The sequence below is a fragment of the Lynx canadensis genome, chromosome C1 (assembly GCF_007474595.2).
Source record: "Lynx canadensis isolate LIC74 chromosome C1, mLynCan4.pri.v2, whole genome shotgun sequence".
Lineage (NCBI taxonomy): Eukaryota > Metazoa > Chordata > Mammalia > Carnivora > Felidae > Lynx > Lynx canadensis.
In genome coordinates, this window is record NC_044310.1 from 51,596,736 (window position 1) to 51,616,148 (window position 19,413).

At 39.2% G+C, this 19,413-nt stretch overlaps 2 pseudogenes; both read left to right on the forward strand.

The window, feature by feature from the left end:
• The first annotated feature begins 2,487 nt into the window (after positions 1-2,487).
• On the forward strand, positions 2,488-2,884 carry LOC115522019 (annotated as a pseudogene).
• A 10,327-nt stretch (positions 2,885-13,211) lies between these two features.
• LOC115519725 lies at positions 13,212-16,971 on the forward strand (annotated as a pseudogene).
• The last annotated feature ends 2,442 nt before the right edge of the window (positions 16,972-19,413 follow it).

Here is a 19,413-nt window from a genome sequence, read left to right on the forward strand (position 1 = left end):
TATCAAATATTCATGAGGAAAAGAGTATACCTTCTTAAGCTTTACATCATCATTTCTTCTCCATGAGAAATTAAGTTATTTTCACATGATCAAAAAAAATTCATGACACACAATTAAAAACAAACAAGAGTCACATTTTATAAGGCAGCAATTACATTCATGCGATACCAGTGTAATTGAAAGACAGAAGACATTTCATTCGTTAGTAACACAGAATTTCTTCTAGTGGGTTTCCTAGAGCTCATTAGATATTCCCTGGCTGATTCTCCTAAGTAATTAGATTTTAACAGGATTTTCAACAGATCAGAGCAATCTCTGTGGGTGCCAATAGAAGAGTCCCCCTCTGGCCTTACCAGCAGGGCAGAGCAGATAACATCCAGACTGGGAGTTAATAGGACAATTACTGGCCTCTTTTAAATGAGTTACATTAATGCACTTAAGCTAAATGGTTCTGCATATGATTAAATATTAACATCTGCAAAATATGAAAGCATGATATGCAATCAAGTTGTGTTGTTTTAATTTCCCCAAAGAAAGACTTCCATTGTTTATATAAATGCCTTTAAACACTATGTATTAAACACTTTGAGGATACACTAATAGAAAGATGGAAACCATTCTTCTCACTTAAGAGTCCTAAAATACACTGACTTTTAGGATGTCACTTCTGGGTATGATGGAGTGACTAAAAGAAAAAAAAAAAAGACAAATATATGAAATAGTAGTTTTCAGACACTGGACAACAGGCAGTGCAAGACAATGATCCCTGAGAAAAGGGGAAATAAAAAGAGGATAAAATCAACTCCCTGAGTTCAGAGAGAGTTGAGAATTTGGGGAGGCCAAGGTGGCTAGAATACACAGGACAAGTACCAGGGAGGAGAGAGTATGAGGGAGGAGAGAGTACCAGGGTACCAAGGAAGAGAGTTCTGAAGATCTGCAGAGGGTACCCTTCAAGTCTCATGCTTAGTGTTCATCAGTATATACATAAGAGAAGACTACTCAAGGCTGAAAAAAGAACCACTGAAAAAGAGCAGGTGGAACTATTTTCAGAGCTCACACAGTACTGGGGATCTTTCCACAGGCAGAGTTAAAAACAAAACAAAACAAAACACTTTATAATACATAAGGCAACAGGTAGAGAACTCAGAAGGATATTGTCTCAGTAGTAGGGGCAAATTAGCTCTAGCTTAAAGTTGCTCTGGTGCCACTTAACAAAATTTAATGGCAAATCTCAAAAGAATCAATTTCCAAGTTATTTGAATGCCCAGAGCAATGCTCAAAAATATTTATAGGAATACAAAAGAATCAAGCATGTAAACAACATAAAATTCACAATGTCTAACACCCAAACTCACTAAGTCATGAAAGGAGCATGGAAGATATAAAAATGGCCAAAATCAAATTTCTAAAGATGAAAAATACATTGGATAGGATTAACATTGCAGACTGAAAAAAAAACAGACAATGAGTTGTGGGATAGCGAAATGTGGGACAACTTAAAGCAGCTTAATACATGAGTAGTTGCAGTCCTAGAAGAGAGGAAGAGAAGAGAAAAACTATTTGAAGAAATAATGACCAAAAATTTTCCAATTTTGATGGAAATTATACACCCAAGAAAAAAATGAAGCTATTTCATCAAAAATCAAGTAGCCTAAAATACACTAACTTAAAAAAATTTTTTTAAATGTTCACTTATTTTTGAGAGGGAGGGTGAGGTGCAGAGAGACAGAGGGGTACAGAGGATCCTAAGCAGGCTCTGTGCTGACAGCAGCAAGTCTGATGCGGGGCTTGAACTCATTAACTATGAGATCATGACCTGAGCTGAAGTCGGACGCTCACCCGACCGAGCCACCCAGGCACCCCTAAAATGTGCTGACCTTTAAATGCATTGTAGATACACTGTAAATGTCTCTAGCAGAAACCAAAATATATTGGTCCAGACCTGATCCAAAGTCAGTCACATGCTTGGTTCCTATGATAAGATTTTCTTTTTTTTTTTTTTTTTTTTTTAATTTTTTTTTCAACGTTTATTTATTTTTAGGACAGAGAGAGACAGAGCATGAATGGGTGAGGGGCAGAGAGAGAGGGAGACACAGACTCGGAAGCAGGCTCCAGGCTCTGAGCCATCAGCCCAGAGCCTGACGCGGGGCTCGAACTCACGGACCGCGAGATCGTGACCTGGGTGAAGTCGGACGCTTAACCGACTGCGCCACCCAGGCGCCCTATGATAAGATTTTCTAAGAGTAATTTTCAGTCTGATGCAAATAGTCTATTTTGCCACTAAGTATCATATTTCAGATGTCTTATAATGAATTATATTCTCTACTTATTGACTTTATAAAGAAATGTTTCCTTCTTTTCCTCAGCTGCCACTAAGGTGCTGGGTCTTTCTGAAGCAGCCATAGGCCACGTGGGGATGAGGCCCTCCCCTTCAACCACTTGGCCAGCACTGCACCTGTCAGCGCCTATTTAGCACTCCCTTGCACCATGGCCTCAGTCTTGGAGCTCACCTGCATCTACTTGGTCCTCATCCTACAGGACGATGAGGTGATCACTGCTCCCATTGGAGCCCATTGGAGGCTAAGATCAATGCTCCCATTAAAGCAGCAAGTATAAATGTTGAACCTTTCTAGCCAGGCTTATTTGCAAAGGCCCTGCCCAACGTGAACACCAGGAGCTTCATCTACAATGTAGGGGCTGGTGGACCTGCCCCAGCAGCTGGTGCTGCACCAGCAGGAGGTTCTGCTCCCTCCACCACTGCTGCCCCAGCTGAGAAAGTGGAAGCAATGAAAAAAGAATTAGAGGCATCTGATGATGATATGGGCTTTTGTCTTTTTGACTAAACCTCTTCTGTAACCTTTTCAGTAAAAAAGCTGAACTCTTAGGGGCACCTGAGTGACTCAGTCAGTTGAGCAATCAACTCATGATTGTGGCTCAGGTCATGATCCCAGTGTTCTGGAATCGAGTCCTGAATCAGGCTCACTGCTGAGTTTGAGCCTGGTTGAGTTTCTCTCTTTCTCTCCCTCTGCCCTCTCCCTCTCAAAACAAAACAAAACAAAACAAAACAAAACAAAAAACACCTGAATTCTTAACAAAGTAAAAATAAATACTCCAAAACATTATTATAAAATATCAAATTAGACCCCAGCAAGTACAGAGGCAGGGGCCTGAACCAGACAAATAAGTTCTGGTGAGCACTTCCTCTATCCTTTCATTGGCTTTTATTCACTTGGGTAAAATAGGGAACAGGATCAGCAAAAGAATTCTGATTGGTTGAAATGACACTTGAATTTTTTAAGCTGAGCCACAAGCTCCACACCAACTCTCAAACAGCAAAGCTCCGTGCATGTCTGCAGCCCCCAAAATATGGTAACATTCAGATGGCCTTGAATTTTACCTCCCTGTTTCTATTTGCCCACAAGTTTAGTTTCTAATTCTATTTTCCCTCGTGGAGTTTTCAAATGTCTGAGCCTTGTTTTATATACTTGAAGTATTCCAGAGATTTTAAATTGAAACAGAACTTTTTTCAATCTTAATTACACCTTACGGGCATTTGGAGAACTTGTTATCTAAAAGAATTCTTTGAGTGTATTGATCATTTTCTGAACTTTTTGTCTAAATCTGATTTTTATACATCAAATTTGCTTAACACTAGGTACTCAAAAATAAAGATCTCACAAAGATACAGAGATAACAAGTCAATCCATTTTAGAAAATGTGTTGAATCAACCTGGCCAAAGAGATTATACTAGTCATACTGAGACCCACACAGAAACCAGCATTTGCAAAGACATAAAAAAAATCAAACAATTGGCCTAAATAAACTATAATGGACTCTAGTTTCCCTTTCCTTACCCTTTTTTTGAGATTTTTCAGTCCTGTTTTACACAATGAACTTGAAATATTTTAGTGGCAAGCATATTTGTGGATGGTCCAGAGGACATTTAAGTATGTTCTACTAAAACAGATCACTGATGGAAGAAAAGACAGGGTAGGGCAGGTGTTTGGGTGGTGTCTGTCTGTCCAACTCTTGATTTTGGCTCAGGTCATGATCTCACTGTTCATGAATTTGAGCCGCACATCCAGCTCCACTCTGACAGTGCAAAGCCTGTGTGAGAGTTCTCTCTCTCCTGTTCTCTCTGCCCCTCCCCTGCTCACTCTCTCTCTCAAAATAAATAAACTTAAAAATTAAAAAAAAAAAAAAAAAAAAGATGGGGCGCCTGGGTGGCGCAGTCGGTTGAGCGTCCGACTTCAGCCAGGTCACGATCTCGCGGTCCGGGAGTTCGAGCCCCGCGTCAGGCTCTGGGCTGATGGCTCAGAGCCTGGAGCCTGTTTCCGATTCTGTGTCTCCCTCTCTCTCTGCCCCTCCCCCGTTCACGCTCTGCCTCTCTCTGTCCCCAAAATAAATAAATGTTGAAAAAAAAAATTAAAAAAAAAAAAAGATAATACATATGAAAGAGGACAAAGGGTAATACTCCCATGGCTAACTGCATGATTTTTGAAACAATAGAAAGCAGAACTAAAATCTATAACGTGAAGTTGCAGGAAGAAAAATTACGCCCAACATAACACTATACTTTCTAACTTCCTAAACTTTCTTTTTTTTTTAAGTTTATTTATTTATTTTTGGGAGAGAGAGTGGGGGGGGGGGACAAAGAGACATGGAGAGAGAATATCAAGCAGTCTCTGCACTGTCAGTGTGGAGCCTGATGCAGGGTTCAAACTCACTAGTGGTGCGATCTTGACTAGAGCCAAAACCAAGAGTTGACACTTAACCAACTGAGCCACCCAGGTGCCCCTTTCTTAAACTTTCTAAAAATCAAATATCAAGTGTCCCATTGCTCTAAGTGTGCAAATATTGACTGCCCATTTGGCAGGGATTTTGCACACAGAATTCAAGTGTTGTATAGGACATTAAATTACACAACATTTAAAGACCTAATCTTTAAGTCTTTCTAAACATTCAAATCATCTGATTCTACGATCCTAAATGCCTTGGTGTTCATATTAGGAATTTCCTTTGCCCTAAGTTCTCCATAGAATGACTGTAATACCCATCCCTTTCTTGTATGTAGGAAATATTGGACTATAAGGAGACCTAGGGTAGATCTGGTTCTATCACTAATTTGTTGGGTAACTTAAAATAAATTATTTTTTTTAATTCTTTTCTTTTTTTTAAGTTTACTTACTTATTTTGAGAGAGAGAGAGCAGAGGAGGAGCAGACAGAAAGGGAGAGAGTGAATCCCAAGCAGACTCCTCACTGTCAGTACTGAGCCCAATGTGGGGCTCAACCCCACAAACCATGAGATCATGACCTGAGCTGAGACCAAGAGCTGGGTGCTCAACAGACTGAGCCACCTAGGCACCCCTACACAAATCATTTTTATTTCTTGGTTTGGGTTTTGTCATCTGCAAGTGTGGCCTGGGGGCTCTAAATACATATCTCAAGAGTTCACTCCACATTATATACTTTACTTCCCCAAATCTCTGACTCTTACCTGTGTATCAGCCAAGCACTTTGCTAGAATAACTAGCCAAAATTCTGTTTCTGGCATTCAGAAAAATGCAAAATCTCTGATATTATAATTCCATGTTGTTGATGTGGGAAATCATACAGTCAAAACTGACTTCTACCTGTTTGCTTCAACCATACCCATTCACAGTGGCCAATCATAAAGAAAGACCTTTGAAGTTTCTCTAGTCATCAGTGACCTTCACACACCAGCTCCAACATTCAACTTGCAGATTGTATTATCAAACAGTTTTACATCCTTTATAAGAATCATATTGCCCCTGCTCCCAAAGCAACTCTGTGTTATAATCTTAAAAAAGAGCAAGTAGATGAGCTCCAAGTTCAAATTAAACTTTTTGGCCATTGCAATATTTAAAAATATTAGCTGTACCATTTCATGCTGCTTCTAAAATAAATATAGAGAGGATATTACCAAAAGACATGTTAAATGTAGGGGCACTTGTACCCCAATGTTTATAGCAGCACTCTCAACAATAGCCAAATTATGGAAAGAGCCTAAATGTCCATCAACTGATGAATGGATAAAGATATTGTGGTTTATATACACAATGGAGTACTACATGGCAATGAGAAAGAATGAAATATGGCCCTTTGTAGCAACATGGATGGAACTGGAGAGTGTGATGCTAAGTGAAATAAGCCATACAGAGAAAGACAGATACCATATCGTTTCACTCGTATGTGGATCCTGAGAAACTTAACAGAAACCCATGGGGGAGGGGAAGGAAAAAAAAAAAGAGGTTAGAGTGGAAGAGAGCCAAAGCATAAGAGACTCTTAAAAACTGAGAACAAACTGAGGGTTGATGGAGGGGTGGGAGGGAGGGGAGGGTGGGTGATGGGTATTGAGGAGGGCACCCTTTGGGATGAGCACTGGGTGTTGTATGGAAACCAATTTGACAATAAACTTCATATATTGAAAAAAAATAAAAATAAATAAAAATTAAAAAATAAAAATAGGAAAAAAAAAGACATGTTAAATGAATCCCTCTGAGAAATATGCCAAATACAGGACAGAAAAATGACTAATTCTTTTCTTATAGCAACTCATCAAAATTGACTGTCCAGTCATTTGCATACCCCTAACTCTAAGCTACATTCAGAAGAATCTCATTAAAATGAAAACTCACCCACCAGCTTAATATTCTGTCCAGTGTTGACATTATGATATTCTTTTGCAGTATAGAGATGGGTCTTTATAGATTTCTTCTCTTAATCTTTCATGCATTTGATCCAAAAACTCTACTTCAAAAACAATTAAAATAAAACTGAACTCTTGTTTCCTGCCAGAGGATTGGTTGGTTGTGAAATCTAGTTGCTGAATGTTTGAAGTCATTATGGAAAAATGGCATTTCTTGCTGTGTAATGCCTGCTTCATGCTGTTATCTGCTCCCAAAAGATGTTTTCTTTCTTTCTTTCTTCTTTTTCTTTCTTTCTTTCTTTCTTTCTTTCTTTCTTTCTTTCTTTCTTTCTTTCTTAGTAAGCTCTATACTCAATGTGGGGCTTGAACTCATGAACTCGAGATCAAGAGTTGCCTGCTCCACTGACTGAGCCAGCCAGGCACCCCAAAAGATGTTTTCTTAAAGGGGTGAGACCAAAGACTTACCTTTCCTATCTACCATCCAGGAATATGCAGGTAAGAAAAAAAAGAACCACGGATGGGTAATAACAAGAAAAGCCTACCCTCAGTAACTATTAGCAGTTTAAACACGTCAATGTATTAACGCCTATGATTTTACTTGATGTACTGTTAACTTTTTAAGGGTACATAAGGCATGGACTCCCATTCACAGGAAGGGAAAATGAAACAGAAATCACTTGCCTGGTCACACAATGAACTTGCTATGGACTGAATTATGCCTCACCCCCCCAATTCATATTGAAGCCCTTACCCCCAATGTGACTATATTTGGAGACAAAGACTATAAGAAAATTATTAAAGGTTAAACTAAGTCATAAGGGTGGGTCCCAGATTTGATAGGATTAATGTTCTTATGCAGAGAGTGCTGGCTTACTGTATCTGAGTGCACACAAAGAAGAGGATGTGTGAGCATACAGCAAGATGGCAGCCACCTACAAGCCAGGAAGAGTCCTTTCCAGAAACCAACTATGCTGAAATTCTTAATCTCAGATTTCCAGCCTCCTGATCTACAAAAACTAAATGTCTGTTGTTTAAGCTACTCAGTCTATAGTATTTTGTTATGGCAGTCTAAGCCAAGAGCTAATGATCATGAAACTTCTCCTAGAACCAAAGTCTTTTGACTCTGTCTTGTGTATGTATGTCGGCATAGCAGAGTAGTCAGCATTGAAGTACTAAGAATGATCATTTAAATTCCAAGCAATTTTTCCTGAACTTATAATGTGACTGCTATGTCTTTACCTTCCATCAACTAATAGAAGTACTGGGGTGACTGGGTGGCTCAGTCGGTTAAGCATCCAACTATTACTTTAGGCTTAGGTCATGATCTCACTGTTCGTGAGTTCAAGCCCCACATCGGGCTCCATGCTATCAGTGCAGAGCCTGCTTGGGATTCTCTCCATCCCCTCTCCTCCCCCCACCTCTCTGCTTTCCCCCATGTTCTCTCTCTCTCTCAAAATAAACAAATAAACATTTTTTTTAAATAATAGAAGTATTGTTGCCATGAAGATACTCCTTAGAGGGGAAAAATGGAAGCATCATCGTAAATGTGCAACAAATCCTGTGGATTTCTCTCTAGCAATAAACTTTTAAACTGATTCTTTTTTTAAAAAACTACACTTGTTATTGGGGAGTGATTTTCTTATGCTTCATGTCCCCTTCCTGTGAAGAGAGCTAAGGCCTCTCTCTACCCCCATACATTCAAACCTAACTGGTAAATTTTGTAAAGAATAACTAGACGTGCTCCAGTTGGCTCAATTCTTTTTTCTCTTGAGATGAGCCTGTCCAGAGAAAGCACAAATTCTTTGTTCTTCCATGTTAAAAATCTTACCTCAGCAGTCCTTCCATGCAAAGAAGTCCAAGACCTAGTAGATAAGCATACCTGAAGTCAGGATATTGTTAGAAAGCCCATTTGGCTCCCACGCTAAGCCAATTTATCCTGTATCAGTAATAAGGGGGTATTTTGGCTCCAGTGTTTACTCTTTTTTCAAGTTTCTGGAATTACTCAGAAAGAGGAAAAGCAGTGTGTTATTTAATGCAAGTCCTTTCAGAGACCACCAGCATAACTGCAGGACAAACCTTTGTATTCTATTACCTCTACCATTTGAGAGGCCAGGAGAAAACATGTACCTTAATGGAGGTGGAATTATCCTTGCAATGACTGCAGTAAATGTTTGTTGAAGGGGAAAAAAATGGAAAGAGAAGATATACCATATATACCCAGTTTTAATGGAAAGCCTATTTCTGCCATATACATTAGAGAAATTGTTCAAGAACAGTTCATCCATGTGAAAATATTAGCACTGTAATTCTGCCAAGGTCAGTAAGACCTAGTGATTTGCTGAGATATCACCTTCATTTCACCAGGTAAATAAAGGCTCCTTTTTCAGTATGTCCTATCCAAGAAGGTACTCCATAGCAACAGTTAAATTATGAATACAGCACATATGTTCCATACCATATCATTTACAGCACAATTTAGCATAGACATAATGCTTTGTAACAAACTACAATACCATTCACAAAATGCATTTAAATAGCATAATTTAGTTCATTAAATTCAGTCATTTACAGTAAATCAAAATCATCATAGGAATTGAAGAGAGTACACAGTTGTTTGTTTGAATAGTTAAGCTAGGTAAGTCAATTTCTTTTTGAAGGTCAAGGACAGAGTTGTTTCCACTTTCTGTTATAAAAAAGATACAGCTGGTGTCAAAAGATAATTTAATGTCACCTCAAAATGATCAACCCTCTTTTTTTTTCCCTGTCTCTCTCTCTCCTGGTTGCATATCACATCACTGCCGCTCCTGAAATATATCCAACTCCTCGAAAACATTTTATATACTAGTTAACTAGAATGTGTCTGCAGACTTTACAAAATCTCAAATGTACAGATTTTTTTCAGATTTTTACCAAAATATGTATATTTGGCTCTGAGAAAGGTTCAAACACTAAATCACAGTACAGGCAGTCATCTGTTTATCTGTCTGTTTTTCATACCATATTGTAAGTCCCATGTGAGTAGGAGTCTAGTCAACCATACTTAGATTCCTACAACCTAGCACAGTGTTTGTTGATTGTAAATTCCTTGAAAGCAAGGATTGGTTCTTTGTAAGTTTTATTCCTTCTGGCCCTTACCATAATGCTTTACACATACTTAGTAAATATTTGTTGATTTAAAAATCTTTGGTGGGGGGGTGCCTGGGTGGCTCAGCCAGTTAAGTGTCTGACTTCGCCTCAGGTCATGATCTCATGGCTCCTAAGTTTGGACCCCACATTGGGCTCTCTGCTGTCAGCACAGAACCCACTTCTGATCCTCTGTCTCCCTCTCTCTCTGCCCCACCCTTGCTTGTTCTATTTTTCCCTCTCTCTCTCTCAAAAATAAATAAACATCAAAAACAAATCTTTTTGGGGGTGCCTGGCTGGCTCAGTAGGTAGAGTATGTGCTCTTGATCTCGGGGTCATGAATTTGAGCCCCACATTGGGCAAAAAGATTACTTAAAAAAATAAATAATAAATAAAAACATTTTTGGAGGGGCTTACCTCAAGATATATTTTGTAAACACACAAATTCAGTATATTTTTATTGTCTTAGTAAAGTAGTGCCTAGAATATTAAAGACTAAGAAAAGACAGGCTTCAGAATTTAACACAAATTATTTGACCTGATCTCATTGTTTCACTATCCAGTGCATTCCGAGCAGAACCACACTCCAAGTGGACACAATTATGTCTTCACCTTACATAAATCTTTTCTTAGCCTTTGCCTGAGATGCTTTCACCACAGACTCAGTATGAGGATTTAAGCCCTGGTACAACTGCTTTAAAGCCAACACTATCCTAGGCAGCATTTACAGACTCAGCATTTATCCAGACATCTGACAATTTTATGCGTGCTTTACACTAGGCACTGTGTTAAATGCAGAAGATATGGACTCAATACCTGAATTCTGTCCTCAAGCTGCTTAGAATCTAGTCGGGTACCCCATCAACAGTGCAGTGTCTAGGGTAACCACAAAGTACTCAGAGAAAGAGCACGATATCCTGATAATAAGATACCAATTCCCTTTGCTTGGCACCTGCCCATATAAAGAACTGATTTCCATTCTCAGCACATTTTGAGAGCGCCAATGATGCACTGGAGGAAGTCTAAAAGAGAGCTGCCAGGTGGAAGGATTGCCTTCTCACATTTCCTCCCCTCAGGTTACCTCATTCCTTCCTTAAAGAGGAAGGAGAATGGGAAAGACTGTTAGAAGCTCAAGGGGAATTTTTTTTTTAATTAAGAGTAACTGTTCTTGCAAGTATCTGAGTATTTCTGGGGTGAGTATTGCTGATTTGAGGAACCACGTCCAAGTCCATTACATGAACAGCCTCTAATTGTATTAATTCCCTATGTGGAGAGTATCAGTAGCTCCACAGAGCCAAAGCAATAAAAGTACAAACTCCTTAGACTGCATAGAAGATCTCTGTCATCTGGCTTCATTCTTGTCCCTCTTTGTAACAGAGACTGCTAATATCCTCCAATATCCATTTCCCCTCTTCTATAAATTTTAGTAATAAAAATTTTAGCTGGTAAAAAGGCCACCCAGAAAAAAGACGTTTCCCAGTTTCCCTGCAGCTAGATGTGGCCATGTGACTGAATTCATGCCAATGATATGCAAGTGGAAATGTCAGGTTTCAACTTCTGGGAACCATAAGAGACAAAGGATGCCTACTTATTTTGCTGATTGGGACATGAATATCATGACTAAAGTTCCATCCTGGACTTTGATGACAAGGGCCACACCCTAGCGATGGTGTACCAGAAAGTTAGAAGGAACTGGGTCCTTGATGACTTTGTGGAAGAGAGCCAACCTATCAATTCTGGATTGCCTACCTCTAGATTTTTAACTGAAAGGGAAATTATCTTCTATCTTATTTCAGCCACTAAATTCAACCATTGTTGGCAGACTCTGTTATTTGCAAATTCACTTTCCCCCAGTTCCTCCCCTAGTGGTCTGATATAAGCCAGGCACTGTGCCAAGTCTCCAAAAACAGTATCTTATTGAATCCTTACAAATTCTCTGTTAGATAGCTACTGTTTTACTATTAGCTCCATTTTACAGATGAAGAAACAGACTTAGAAAGATGAATCTACTTGTTAAAAAGAAGTAAAGCCAGGTTTTTGAGCCCAGACAGGTTGTCCCTAGAGGCTATGTTCTTAATCTCTATGCCATATTACCTGCCTTAGACAAAACTGCTTTCCCTATTCCATGTCTTTACTCATATTCTTCCCTTGCCACCTAAAATGACTTTCTGCCTTCCTGATGCCCTTTCCTTTCTAAACGCCCCCTTTCAAATGAAGATTCTAATGCAGAGGCACCTGGGTGGCTCAGCTGGTTGAGCATGGACTCTTGATCTCGGCTCAGGTCATGATCTCACGGGTCATGAGCTCAAACCCCAAGTGGGGCTCTATGCTGATAATGTGGAGCCTGCTTGGGATTCTCTCTCTCTCTCTCTCTCTCTCTCTCTCTCTCTCTGCCTCTCCCTCACTCTCAGTCTCTCTCAAAATAAATAAATAAATTTTTTTAAATGATAAAAAAAAGAAATCCCTCCTCAAACGAGTCCATTGTACTTTGATTATGCCTCTACTACATCACTTTGCATATCCTACCCTATTAATCTCATTAGTTGTGTTATGTGCCAGTTTTCCTCCATATATTTTAAGTTACTGGGGCACCTGGGTGGCTCAATTGGTTAAGTGTCCAACTTCAGCTCAGGTCATGATCTCACAGTTTGTGAATTCGAACCTCATATAGGGCCGTCTGCTGTCAACACAAAGCCTGCTTTGGATCCTCTGTCTCCCTCACTCTCTGTCCCTCCCCACTCATGATCACTTGCTCACTCTCTCTCTCAAAAATAAATAAACATTTAAAAAAACATTAAATTTAAGATACATATATGTTTTTTAAGTTCCTTGAGGACAAGAAACATATTTTATTTTTCCTTTTATCTCCCATAGTACCTAACAGTAAAATTCAATAAGTGTTATTTGAATTGCTAAAAAACATTCTCATTGAAAGATATGAGTTTTTGACTATCTCATAAATGAAAGACAAGTAGTGAGTTGAAGTCCTATATAACTGAAACTCTATAATAACAGCACTGTCCAAGAGAACTTTCCATAATGATGAAAACATTCTCTATCTGTGATGCCCAATACAGTAGCCACTAGCCATATTTGGCTATGAAGCACTTGAAATATGGCTAGTAAACTGAGGAAATAAAATCTTTATTTCATTTAATTTTAATTAATTTAAGTTTAAATAGCCACATGTCAATAATAGCTACCCTATTGGATCCCACAGCTCTAAAGACTCTGTGTTGAAGCTTTAAAAAAACAGCTCCATCATGCTTTATATAGAACAAGTGCTCAGTAAATTTTTGCCATGGTACTTTGAATTGAATTTAGGTGAATAACAACCTAAGTTGACATAATGTATGTAGATTTAAAAAAAAAAAAAGACTGAAAAAAAGAGAAACTTCAAGAAATCCAAGGACAACATGGAAAAAGATAAAGCACTGTCAACCAAAAAATACCAAAGATCAGGATTTGCAGCAAAAGACAATCCTCAACTCATTTTGCCCTTGCTCAAGCAGAGTCTGAAAGAGGTATATCAAGATGGGCAATTATATGATGTATAAACCCAGTGTAATAAAGGCTGGGCTGGCATCCATTTACAAACACCTCCAGAGGACACTGAGGTTTCTCATGCTGTCTTTAAAGAAACTGGCTGTAAAAGGTTGGGATGGGTCACACTAAGCTGGAAAGAATAAGTCCACATCACTGTATTTAACAATGATTCGTCATAAATTCCTTTTTATTTGGTGGGGAAATGACAGAAACTCACCCATTCCTGGTTACACAACTCAGAACAAAAAACTTTCCAGTTATACTCTCAGGACAAAATCTAAATTTTAGGCTTCTTTGGAATTTTTCATTCTTACTTTTACCTCACTGAGGTAGAGCACTAGAGAATGTAGTTAGAGACCTATGCTGTTAAGTGAGCTCTTCCCAGCCTGGCCATTCTGAGTGTGACCTTTCATCAGGTTCCTGGCATAAGACAGTGTAGTCTCCTGGAGCAAAACCAGAATGTAAGATGAAAAGCCACATGCAGAGGATGACGCAAGGGAAACAATCATGACTCTCATATTGAGAGCCAGAAAGAAATTTGAGGTCTTATGCACACTAGTTCCTAAGCCTGGGTGTTTTACTCAGCATAATAACTCCCTTAACATTTTATCTTTTTTTTAGGATTTCCAGCCACAGAAGAGTGAGCGTATCAGTGATCAAACTTTAGGTATGCCACTCTGTACCACCCAGACAGGGGTCCACATGGTGTGGTCATAGGGTCCCATAATAACTTAAAGGGAAACTTTTATAGTGCCCAGAGCCTCTGATGTCCTACAAATGAAGGAAGAGGATATCCCTAAATTCCTTGCAGCAGGAACCTACTTAGGTGGCACCAACTCTGACTTCCAAATGGAACAGTACATCTACAAAAGTTAAAGTGATGGCATCTACATCATAAATCTGAAGGGGACCTGGAAGAAGCTTCCACTGATGGCTTGTGCCATTGTTGCCATTGAAAACCCAGTTGGTGTCAGTGTCACGGCCTCCAGGAACACCGGCCAGTGGGCTGTCCTGAATTTTGCTGGTGCCACTGTAGCCACTCCTACTGCTGGGTACTTCACTCCCAGAACTTTCAATAACCAGATCCAGGCAGACTTCCAAGAACCACATCTTCTGGTGGTTACTGAGGCCAGGGCTGACCACCAGCCTCCCATGGAGGCATCTTATGTTAACCTGCCAACCACTGCTCTGTGTATCACAGACTCTCCCCCATGCTATGTGCACATTGCCATCCTGTGCAACAACAAGGGAGCTCAGTGGGGCTCGTGTGGTACATGATGGTGCGGGAAGTTCTGTGCACCTGTGCCACCATCCCTCATGCACACCCATGGGAGATCATGCCTGATCTATTTCTACAGAGATTCTAAAGAAATAGAAAAGAAAGAGCAGGCCACTGCTGAAAAGGCCATGACCAAGGAGGAATTTCAGGGTGAATGGACATCTCTAGCCCAAGCAAACTGCTTGAGTTTACTGCTATCGAGCTCAGGTTGCAGACTGGCCTGAAGGCACGCAGGTGGCCTCTGTGCCCATCCAGCAGTTCCATACTGCAGACCAGAGCCCATAGTCTGCCACTGAAGACTGGTCTGCAGCTCTCATTCTCAGACCATTGAATGGGTAAGAACAACACTGGGTGGTGTTAAGCAATTCTTCTACAGGCTCCAAAACAGAATGTGGAAATAAGGTGGATAGAAAATAAATATCAGTTTCTTAAAAAAAAAAAAAAAAAACAAAAACAAAAACAAAAAAAAAACAACTTTGGGTGTAAAATGTTTTTACTGTTCAACTCAAGGGCCCATTCAGTTCAACAAATACTTTTTTTTCTTTTTCAAAGATTTTATTAGAGAGCTTTAGAGAGCTCAGCAAATATTTTTTTAGTTCCTACCATGTGATAGCAGCACTAAGTGCTAATAGCACAAAGAGGAACACAATGACATATAATGTTGGGACATTCTTTAACAATGCCTTATGGAGGACAAATATTTTTATTATTTTTTATTTTTTATTTTTTTATTTTTTTAAGGACAAATAATTTTTAAAATCACTGCCATGCTTTACATATGCTATTTCAGTTGCTTCAATAGCCTCTGTGAAATTGGCATTATTTTCCCTGGTTTTCAAATGAAGAGGTTGCAGCTCAAAGTGATTAAATAACCTGCCTGTTTGCACAACTGGTAACTGCCACAATCAGATCCAAATATAGAACTACCTAAATCCAAAATGTGTGCCCTTCTCACCAGACTACTCTCTTCCCCCATCCTCTCCCAAACACAACTGAAAGACTATATACTCAGAGAGTAGCCCCCAAATAATATCAAATCTCTTTAGGGCCATAACAGCTCAGTCTCCCACAAACTGAAGTAACTATTATTGACAATAACAGTGACTTATTGAATGTGTACTATAACCAAGCACTTACCATACTTTACCTCCAGCATCACAGTTATCTTATAAAGCAGATATTAGTAACATTATTATCCTTACTTGACAAATAAAAGAAACTGAGGCCCAGAGAAATTAATTGAGTTGGCCAAGGCCATACAATTACTAAAGGAAAGAATTAATGGATCAGAACTAGACCCAGTTAGCTTTCCACTAACCATTTTGCCTTGGAAAACAAAGGCTCTGAAAGTACAGTAGTGTCCAGATTTAATACTAGTCCTAATTCTTTCTGGGGAAGGTGAGGATACATTTTTATTTGGTTATCTAACAGAATGGGTGGGTTTAGAAGAGGAAACCCATTAAGACATGCCTGCCTGAGAAAGAACAAGCCAACCAGATTCCAAGGTGGAGGATGGACATCTCCATAAGCATCAGGAGAGTATTAAAGTCCTCCAATAAATAAGATATGGGTTATCACTGCTGAGAATAGTGAGAAGCACAGAGATTTGGAGCCAATAAATCTGATTTTGAATCCTGACTCTGTCATTTACTCTCAGTGTGATTTTAAGCAAGTCATTTCAATCTCTTTGGACTTCACTGTTGTTTTTGTATCTGCCAATGTGAATTACTCAACTTGCTAATGTGAAGTACTTTGCAAAAAAGAATTGAGTTTTAAGAACATAAAATGTACCAGAACCTGAATTAGATTTGGGTGTTGTGATAAAGTATTTGGATGTTGAGAAAGTATTGGGGTGCCTGAGTGGCTCAGTCAGTTAAGTATCAGACTCTTGATTTTGGCTCAGGTCACGATCTCACTGTTTGTGAGATTGAGCCCCGTGTCAGGCTCTGCACTGACAGCACAGAGCCTGCTTGGGATTCTCTGTCTCCCTCTCTCTGCTCCTCCCCCACTGTGCCCTCTGCCTCAAAATAAATAAATAAACTTAAAAAAAGACAGACTGAGAAAGTATTACATCTAAAATCCCCTTAACACTAACAAGAACCTTTATAAAGAGGAGGAAGTTGAGGTATGGAAAAGTGAAGTACTTTGACCAAGGTCATATGACCAATAAGTGGTAGAGCTATGACATGAAGCCAGGAGCCTGGCTGGTCTTGAGACTTCACTTTTACTCTCTGTACTGGGATGTTCTAGAAAGCCAGGGAACAGCAGCAGGAGCAGAACTGAAACAAGTAAGGCTGGAAGCTGGCATTCAAATTAAAGCTAAGACACCTGGAGAAAAACAACCAGACTAGATACTCTCCTGGGCACCTATAGGATCAGAATCCAGGGAAACACAGTTGAACCAGAATGGCAGAGCTGAAAGTTACCTTAGATCATGCCTACCCTCTACTTCCCATTGCTTTTTTTGAATGAGGAAAACAGGCCCAGAGAGAAAAGAGTGGTAAGTCTAATGTCACACAGACTCACTTCTAGGGTATAGGCAGTTAAAACAAACAACAACAACAACAGCAACAACAACAACAAAACAGGCTGGGATAGAGAAACAGGTGCCAAAGAGAACATATTTCCTCACAATCATCATTAAGAAAAAAGTCAAAATTTAGGGCAAATGTCCCTATGCACTTGTGAATGCGTAGAGGTAGATTTTTCTGACTTTCATCTAAACTTGATCTAGAAGGCACCATCTTCCTCCATTTCTCAGCTGTATGCTCCACCACACTTCACTGTTGTTTCAACTTCACTGGTATGCAACAAGAAGGCAATGTACCAGCCAGCAACTCATGCCTACATTCTCCCAGGTTTCAGTCCAGCAAAAGAGTGCCTCCTTCTGGTGCTCCCATATGAGTTTGGGGCATTGGAACAACTTAGGTCATGCTCTTCCTCCTCTAGACAACAATGTTATTAGGAAGAGTAACTATGTGAGGTGAGGATGTGTTAACTAACTTGATTGCCATAATCATTACACAATACATATGTCGAGCAAGTCACCACACTATACCTTTTAGACACATACAATTTCGTCAATTATATCTCAATAAAACTGTAAAAAATAAAGGCATTAAAAAAAACAAGTCATTAGTTATCAGGAAGAACTGATGCTCTTCATTGCCAGAACTGAGTCACCTGGCCTATTCCTAATGGAATCCCATCAACTACGTGGGAAAGAGATAGTTCTCCAAAGACATTTAGGTAGCAGAAATAATGAGCAGCAGAAAAACTAAATGCCTATTAAAAGATAAAAATTTTTAAACAAACTGTTAGCAAAACATCAAATAAGGAAACAGACACTTTTATGTATTATTTTGAGTGAGTTGGCAATATCTATTTAAAATTCAAATGCACTTTTTAAAAGTTTATTTATTTGTTTTGAGAGAGAGAGAGAGAGAGCACAGGGCAGGGGCAGAGGGAGAGGGAGAGAAAGCTCCAAGCAGGCTCCTCGCTGTCAGTGCAGAGCCCAACATGGGGCTCGATCCTACAACCCTGGGATCATGACCTGAGCCGAAATCAAGATTTGGACACTCAACTGACTGAGCCACCCAGGCGCCCCAAATGCACTTTCTTTCTGCCCAATTGTACTTCAAGAAATTTATCCTACAGATAAATCTCACCAGCACACAGAGATGTTATTAAGGATGATCACTGGGAAACAAAAATAATATAAAAACAGGGAGGAGGACAAAACATAAGAGACTCTTAAATATGGAGAACAAACAGAGGGTTACTGGAGGGGTTGTGGGAGGGGGGATGGGCTAAATGGGTAAGGGGCATTAAGGAATCTACTCCTGAAATCATTGTTGCACTATATGCTAACTAATTTGGATGTAAATTTTTAAAAAATTAATTAAAACTAAAATTTAAAAAAAAGATGATCACTGAAGCATTGATTGTAATGGCAAAACACTGTCCATTAACATGAAGTTGTTAACTTTTGATACATTCATAGAGATGAATATTACACAATTATTTTTAATGAGGTAGATCTATATGTTCTGATATGGGAAGAAGTCTATGATATGTTGTTAAGGGGACAAAGCATATTGTAAGAATATAGGTAATATAATCCTGCTTGCGTAAATACACAAAAATATCTGGAAGAATTCTTTTTTATTTTTTACTTTATTTTTTTAAGTTTTTTTTTTTTTTTTTTTTTTTTGAGAAAGATACAGAGAGCAAGCAGGGGAGAGGAGAGAGAGTATTCCAAGCAGGCTCCATGCTCAACACAGAGCCCAACTTGGGGCTGAATTCATGAACCATGAGATCATGACCTGAGCCAAAATCAAGAGTCCGACGCTTAACTGACTAAGCCACCCAGGAGCCCCTGGAAGAGTATTTTTATTTTAATATACGAAATTTATTGTCAAGTTGGTTTCCATACAACACCCAGTGCTCATCCCAAAAGATGCCTTCTTCAATACCCATCACCCACCCTCCCCTCCCTCCCACCCCCATCAACCCTCATGGAAGAGTATTTTTTTAATGTGTAACACTGTTTATTGTTAGGAAAGAAGTACAAGGGAGTTAGCAGTGGCAGGAAGAAAACACTTTTCAATTTATATCCTGTGGAATTTTAATTTGTTTTCCCTAGTACTCATGGTTTTCACTACTTTAAAAAGTCAAAAAAAAGTCTAAAAAACACCTGGTTTATTTGACTATTAACATGACTGACAATTCACACCATTGGTTCTTAAAGAAACTAAAACATTCTGTTTATATGTGTTGAAGAAATTTATTAA